Genomic DNA, 7,802 nt, shown 5'->3' with positions numbered 1-7,802 from the left:
AAATGAATAGATATTTAAGTAAGGGAACTGAAAGCTATTGCCAATTCTTCTTAGGAGCAGGAGCAGCGTTTTGGATGGAGTAACTGCAAGACATTCAAAAGCTCAAATGCTGAAATTCTAATTCTCGGTGTTTTTCAGTATTGATCTTGGACAACTTGTGAACACCTGGGTGTGAATGAGTGCAACTCATGAGACAGTGAGTGGGACTGGTGGCAGTTGTTACACAAGGTATCTCCTTCTCTTCATGTACAGAGAACATACACAGACTTCTCTTCCATTATTTACTACAAGATTTTAGGTTCTAGAGGACTGGTCTATTTGAAAGGAAATAAGTGACTAGCTTCCTTATACTAAGAAGAACCCAAAAATAGCATCCATTTGTCTGATGCCAGTTGAATATGCAACACTTCAGTGATAAACAGCAAGGAGCCTCTACTGCTGGAGACATTTGTGCTAATTACTTTCCCCCTTCTTATCTGCAACAGAATTGAAAAAGGAGTAGAATTGATCTCTTAAGTGCTGTGCCCAAGGAACAACTTTTAAGGAGAAAGTATTTTAATTAAAACGAGATGAGCAGCAGCATTTCTTCAGGACAAAACTGCAAACCCATCAAACAGTGCAGTGATTTCAGGATTGCTGTTCACCGTAATGAAGGACGTAGATGAACAGCTCTAGTGGGAAGAGACTGAGCAAGGCTTAAGCCACTCTGTCACCCACAAAATGCTGTCCACAGACAGCTTTGTCTGACAGAGAGGGTAGATCGGAACTTGAGAGAAAGACTTGGGAGTATTTGCCTGGCAGATGGTATAAGAACAACTTGACCCATGGATAAGACACAGAAGGAAGAGAGAAAGCAACCAAGGAATTAAGTTCTCCAAGACTCAGAGGAGAGCTGGACGGGGTACAGTTAAGAGCATTCAGAGGATAAGTTACAAAACTGAGAAGGAACAAATGAGAAAAACAAATTTCTAGATCTAGGGCATTATGCAACAGCCAAACTTGACAGATGATGTCAAGGGGATTGCCAGTTAAATGAAGAGGGAAAGTGCAGGATCAGATATGTGTTTATGAAGATCTTCCCAAGAGCTAGGTAGGAGCCATCCTGAAGCTTCAGCAACATCTGGCAGTTGAACAGAAGGCAAGAGGATTAGCTACTGCCCAGCCAGCATTTGCAAAATGTGCCTCCAGAAAAGGTCAAAATTTGAAGCTGTCTGCTCTCAAATAGCTTTTGTAGAAGTTATTCCTTGTGTACAGATGCCTGAAGGCATTGCTCATCAGGGGATTGAGATAGGAGGGAGGCATCCAAAATGAGAAAACTCAGAGAAAAATCAGTTGACAGCTCGAGAGAGGAACGCATTTCAAGAATAATCTGTCTGTGCATATTTGCCACAGTTCACCCTTCTTCTTAAATACAGAATCTATTAGGATGCTCCTATTTTTAAATACAATACATAGAACACCATACATTCATTGGAGAAATGGGTATAAACATGGAAACCTCAGGAAGAGAAATTCAGCATTTGGCATTATTTTTTAACACAATAGCATTTTTAAATTTTAAAACTCGTACCATATAAAATGGGGAAAAGGACAAACATATTTCAGATACTTACTCCTTTTGAAATTTTCAATTGAGTCCTTTAAGGGCTTTAAAAGTGTAGGACATTTATATCCCAAGTATATTCCAAGCAGAGAGGTAAATATACAGAAAAAAAAAATGGATATTTAATCATGGCAGGTTAAATTATTAAATCATCACAGTGGCAAGACCCAGAAACAAGACTTGGCTCTGCCATCACTCAGAATTAGGACTGATCACTTGCCTCAGTAAAAAGATGTATGAAGGTCAAATGGACATAGTACAAATGACACCCACAAGATACATGGAGTAGTGCCATATATACAGCTCTGCTGTGTAAAAGCTCTTATGTATAGCTCTGCAAGCATAATAGAAGCATTTAGATCTAGTTATAGGCTGAAAAAAAATTTGCTTGTATGTAGGTAATATAAATACAAATAGTTGTATGTCAAATTACTAAAGTGAAAATCACCTCTGCACAAAGAAAGTCCAAGTTCATGTCACCAGCTGTAAGTGCAGGACCCCTAAAGAAAGATCTGTTCTGTGGGACTGTGGATAAATGCCATTGCCTCAGAGGTACAGCACCTCCTATGGAAGATATGATGTCATTCCCAGCAGGTGGTATTGAAACGTGAGGACAGTTCTGCGCAAACATCTTCCATTTGAGGAGTACACCTTCTGCCCTCTTCAATGGATGGTGAGACTGTCTGGGTCATTATCTGCTCACCACACCTTTCATTTTAATGGAAATCAGAATGTCCAAGTATTTTCGCTGTGTTAATTTTTCAAAATGCTTTAGTGACATTTGCTTGTTGGAGTAGTTCTTGGTTAGTGGTTAAAAGCTTTTGTTTAGTGTGCTCTCATATGTTCTGCTTCACTCTTTTTTCTTTATTTCCTTTATGAAATATGCATATCCTTAGACTTTGATATTAAAGATTCCAGTGCATCACTAGGCAAATGGAGAGGAAGAGACCATAGCAGTTGCAGCTTTACTGCTTGATAAACCCGCAGTTACAGAGGTTAAGTCATCACACACGAGGCCCACAGAGCCTCAACAGTATTTCTTCCTTTATTTCTCTCCCCTCATCTTTTTTTCCTTCCTGCAAAATGAGCAGTGGAAGAAGCGACACATTTATTTCCAAGCTCTGCTGCAAGCCAAGTATGAGGCAAGAAGAAGAGAAAATGTTGAGCGTAAGATCTGGGAGTTGTTTTGTCCAGAAATGTTGATATAACAAGACTGATTTATTTTTTAAGGCTTAATATTCTTCCAAACAAAATATTTTGAAATAACCAGCAGAAGGTGCCTGGCATTTCTCATTAGATTAAAGTGTCAGTGGCAAACTGCAGGCGCTGCTCTTACAGTGCCTCAAATACACTTACCAATTACCATTCAGCTTGTGCAAAGAACACTCAGATGACCGTCAGTATCAACACTGAAATACAGAAAAAACATGGGAGGATGGGTCTCAGACAAACTGGCCATCTTTCATGTTCACAGAGTACAAACATCCTATGCAGCAATAGTGTTCTTTCATACACTGATAAATGTTTTTAAAAGTCAGCTTGAGGTGAGGACTGTTTGGAGGGGAAAAAACCCCAAAAACGAGGCAACAGGATGATCTTGTCTGACAACAGAAATAAAGTCCCTTTCCAAACTATTATTCCTGCTTGAGGAATTTTTCTTCTATCTTGAATACCTGGGAATGGCTGTTCATTGGTTTTTGCAGTATTATGTTTTAAGTGCGTAACTCAAGCACTGCAAGGTACAGCTCCTAAGGAGGAGCAGCCTATTCTATTTTCACTGTGGAAGATATGGGAGTTATGGAAGTGGGACTCCCCCAGGGCAGGTGCTGCATGTGTTTCGAGAGGAGTGGAAGAAGGGTTTGGAGAGGAGTAGAAGAGAGGTTCATCTCCGCACTTGATGCCCAGCCTCCTAAATATCCGTGGCCCCTTTCTTTCCTTTGCAACTCGTGCTCTTTCCCTAAGTTTTCTCTATCCCGAAACTCCCTCTCTTTCTCTTTCTGTCCTTAATTGTCACTTTCCTCTCTTCCCCACTGCTATGGCTTTACCTTTCACAACTGTGAACCTTCTCTTTGAGCATCACAGGGGGCTGTAGGAGTCTGGATCTGGCCTTGCAGACCTTCTTGCCTGGAACACTTACCATGTGAGCAAGATGCAAGACTGAATTTCATATGACAGTCTCTTGGGCTCCCAATGCCTTTTCATTTTGGCACTTTTGTATCTGCATTTTACTCCTAGTCTTAAATGCTGATGTGGAGAACAACTCCTGGTGCCATGTGTGGGCAAAAAGGATGCCAAACTCACAAGAAAAATGCACAAGTTAAAATGGGAGTGCTATGGTACTTTTTTAATGAACTTGTAACTTCTCCCTGATATTTTGTGATGCACAATCAGAGCAAAGTCCATCAGTATTCCCTTGTCATAATAAAATACCTGTGCTGTAGCTGGCAGTGCTGTTTATCCTCCCATAGCGGTGGAGACAAGCGATTGGTAGTGCAGCTGCTGCAACTACTTTCTTTAGCTCAGCATCTTACAACAATAATTCCTGTTAAAGTAAACCTGTGGAAGGTGCCAGGCTGCCACCTCTGCTGAGCATGGCCCTATATCTAACCACAAAATCTGAACTCAAGTAGCTGTAGCAGCATAAGTTTTCTCATGCTGTCTTGAGCATATATCCTTCCTCCTACACCCAGAGGTAATAAAAAGAGCTCAGCTGGGCCTGTCTCTCCATCTGTCATGAACTGAGGTCTGCAGTAGAAGTGAAGATTGAGGTTTAGGGGCTGAGGACTCAGAGTCCTGCTCCCAGCCTGTGATGACAAATGTTAGCTCAGCCACGGTTCATGTCTGCACCAAAAGTAGCTCAAAGGAGACATTGGTACAAAGAGAAAGAGAAGCAGTTATAACTTTGATAAACATGCCCTTTATTTTTCTCTCTTTTCTTATTTTTTTTTTAAATGGAATTAACTCTTTCCTTAGTGAGACCAGCCATGGAGAGGCTGGAGTGGAAAACGAGCTGCAGGAGAGGAAGCCAATCTCTGTGTATGTGAATGGATAGTAAATGCCATCTTGGTTAATAATTTAAATAATTACAAGGAGGAGAGGATTTTGCTTTTCATGTTTGTCTTTTCCAACAGGACAGGATGATGTGGATTACCCTCACTTGTTCAGTCCAAATGTCACTTCACAGCCTGATATGACTAATTTTGCTACTGACTTGTTGGAGCCAAAGACCTGAAGGGTACCAGTAGCTCATCCTCCATCATCCACCCCTTAAAGTCAAATAGCAGACAAATGTTCATAGTTTTTTGAATCCCTTATGATTGATTTCATACCATACTGACATGCCATTGGCTGAATATCATATAGTAGAAGGTGGGTTTTTTTTGTTTGTTTTTGTTTTGTTTTGTTTTTTTTTTAATCTTCGGTTACAATAGAGTGGGTCTGGAATCTGACATTCACACAGATACTGAAAGAAGCACCTGTTCAAATATTCTGTGACCAGTAGCCTCCATGCTGAGGCCAGGAGCCCATTTGGCTGGACTACACCAGCAATAAAGCAGCAAGGTATTTGTATGCAAGGTCAGCGAGCAGGCAGAGGACACATGCTATGGGCCAGACTATGGGTCTTGAAGTTGTGAATGAATTCTTTTAGGTCAGGGATTCAGAAGGGACTGTGACTAATTTAGATCAAAAGGGTGAAGATGAGCTTAGCAGTTGTTTTGGCCACATGGAGATTGGTAGATGGCAAAGGGGAAAAAGATTGTCAGACACATTGTGTAACAGAGGACAGATACTAGGAAGCTAGGTGCTATGCTCTTCTTTCAATTCATATCTGTTTCACTTTCAATCCCTGTTGTCTTTTGTTTTGTGTTGTATTAAATCTCAGTACTAAAATAAAGACTCAAATTTTTGATTTTGCAAATGCTCTGCTGGCTGGTGTGGCCAAAGGAGGTGGTGTCCTCTGGGGATGCAAAGTCGAAGCAGGTCCTTCAGCGCCAATGTTTCTCATCAACTTAGTTATGAAATCAATCCTGCTGCAACAGTTTCAAATGAACAAAGTTGTGGGTAATGTTTTGTGGATATTCCCCTTTCTGTTTGCTTACAGTGTAGGCTCACAGGCAAAGTATGGGTACAGAAAGATTTATGAAATTCACTCCAGTGGTTGCATACGTGTGACCTATTTAGCATGTGGAAATCTGTTTAGTGATAAGAATGAAACCAGATAATTCAAATCACAGCTCACAGGGAGTCACATAATCAGGCTCTTCACATTATTGTTGTAATTAGTCTATTTCCTTTCCACTTCTCACCTAGGAAGTTCACTTAGGCAAGCAGTCATTTTAAGAACATGCAAGTGCTGATTGCTAGTTTCTATGGATCTGGCTAGGAGCCAGGCTTCCATGATGCCAACTACTATAGGCAGTGTGAAGTTAAATATGCATGACCTCATATAATGCTGGTCCATGGGCTTGAAGGCATTCTGCACCTGTAAAAATCCAAGCTATTCTGTATGCAAAGCATTTCTAGTGTTGTTGTGGAATTGCTTAGGGTTCCAGTGCTCAGTGACCATGTAAACTCAGCACATGTTCATTATCTTTCTATTCTTTGGTAAGATCTAGAATAAAAAAGTCGTTATTTAACCATGGTAAATCCAGTATTTTGCTTTTGACAAGTGAATATATATTGCACATGGGAAGGAGGGGAAAATTTCAAACTGACAACTTTGCAGTTATGTTATAATCTGAGGAGTTTGCTACTATCAAGACGTGGGGAATAAAATGCTGTAGTTAGTATAAATAATGTATTTAGCAGTAAGGAATTAATAATGCATTATTAACATAAGCGTAGCATTGGGCAATTGCCTGAGGGCATAGTACATAATACGTTTTATAAAAAAGGCAACTATATCTCAAGGTTATAAATCAGAATCTAAGTAGAATAAAATTTATAAATCCAAATAAAATCAGCTTCACCTAGTCTCAACTTACAAATATTGGTACAGTATTTAGGATTGACAATACCTGTATTCTTTAAGAGATTCCACAACATCAGACTATTCATAAAGGAACAAATTCTGACCTCATGAATACCAGAGGAATTCAGGGCATTGTTTTCAACTAAAAATAGAACTTCTAGGATAAGAAAAAAGATTGCCCTCAAATAATAGCAAATGTACGGTTATACAACAAAAAGGACTCCACAGAGGACTGACTTTTCACTTCAGAATTGAGAAGGATGACATGGACAATGCTCTACTCCAGCATTATCATCATGGCTGCATTGCTGGCATGTGGTACCCTCTTTGCAGTTGCAGTGGGAACAAGGCTAAGATTGCACAGACAGAGGTGTTCCCTTTTGCAAAGGTTTGGCTTATTTATTTTTTCTTTGGCGATTATTCTGTTTATAATTGCAGAGCAGATGTAATAAAACAACTTTTCTAACTGTAAAAGGCACTGCTTCCTTATTTGTATGCCACAGCATACTGCTGTTAAGCATTCAGCCTCGGGTTTGTAATGTTTTGGAGAACCAGTTCTAAATAAACAAAAACAAAGGGAGACTGGCAGCTTTAAGCTGATTGAGTGTCCTTCAGGGTTAAAACATGTTTGGTTGAAGAACAGAAAGATTCATTAATGCCTATTTATGATCTATTTTTAGGGTAATTCCAAGCAATTACTATGCATATGACTCAAGCACCCAAGCTGAATTCTAGCCAGGCAATAAAAGGATAATTTTGTAATGCCAGAGAGACTCTTGAGCAGATTTGGAAGAAAATGCAAATCAACTGTTAGCATGATAAAGCCATGCACACTAACTCAGTTTCTGGAGCTCTCCATAACTTAGGAAACATTCACACTGCAAAATCAGACATCAAGCAGCACATGGGTGCAGCACTGCTGGCTTTGTAATGTCTGGGGCTCTGTGCAGCTACTGTGCTGGGAGAGACTGGAAATAAGCTCACCACTCTCCATTCCCTTTTTTACTCCCAGCAATGAAGTATGTGAGAAATACTGATGCCAAGTTTCCCATGGAGACATCAGGCACAGAGGGATGGAGAGATGCATATGCTGGCAAATATTCTTATAGGTGAATGAATACAGGTTCACAAAATCCCTTGCTCCCACACACCAAGGATTTTCCTTTCCTTTCCTTTCCTTTCCTTTCCTTTCCTTTCCTTTCCTTTCCTTTCCTTTCCTTTCTTTTC

This window comes from Empidonax traillii, unplaced genomic scaffold, assembly GCF_003031625.1.
Source record: "Empidonax traillii isolate 1590-97213 ecotype Southwest subspecies unplaced genomic scaffold, ASM303162v1 scaffold744:size612752, whole genome shotgun sequence".
Classification (NCBI taxonomy): domain Eukaryota; kingdom Metazoa; phylum Chordata; class Aves; order Passeriformes; family Tyrannidae; genus Empidonax; species Empidonax traillii.
The sequence above is the reverse complement of the archived record's forward strand: the minus strand, read 5'-3'. Positions refer to the sequence as shown.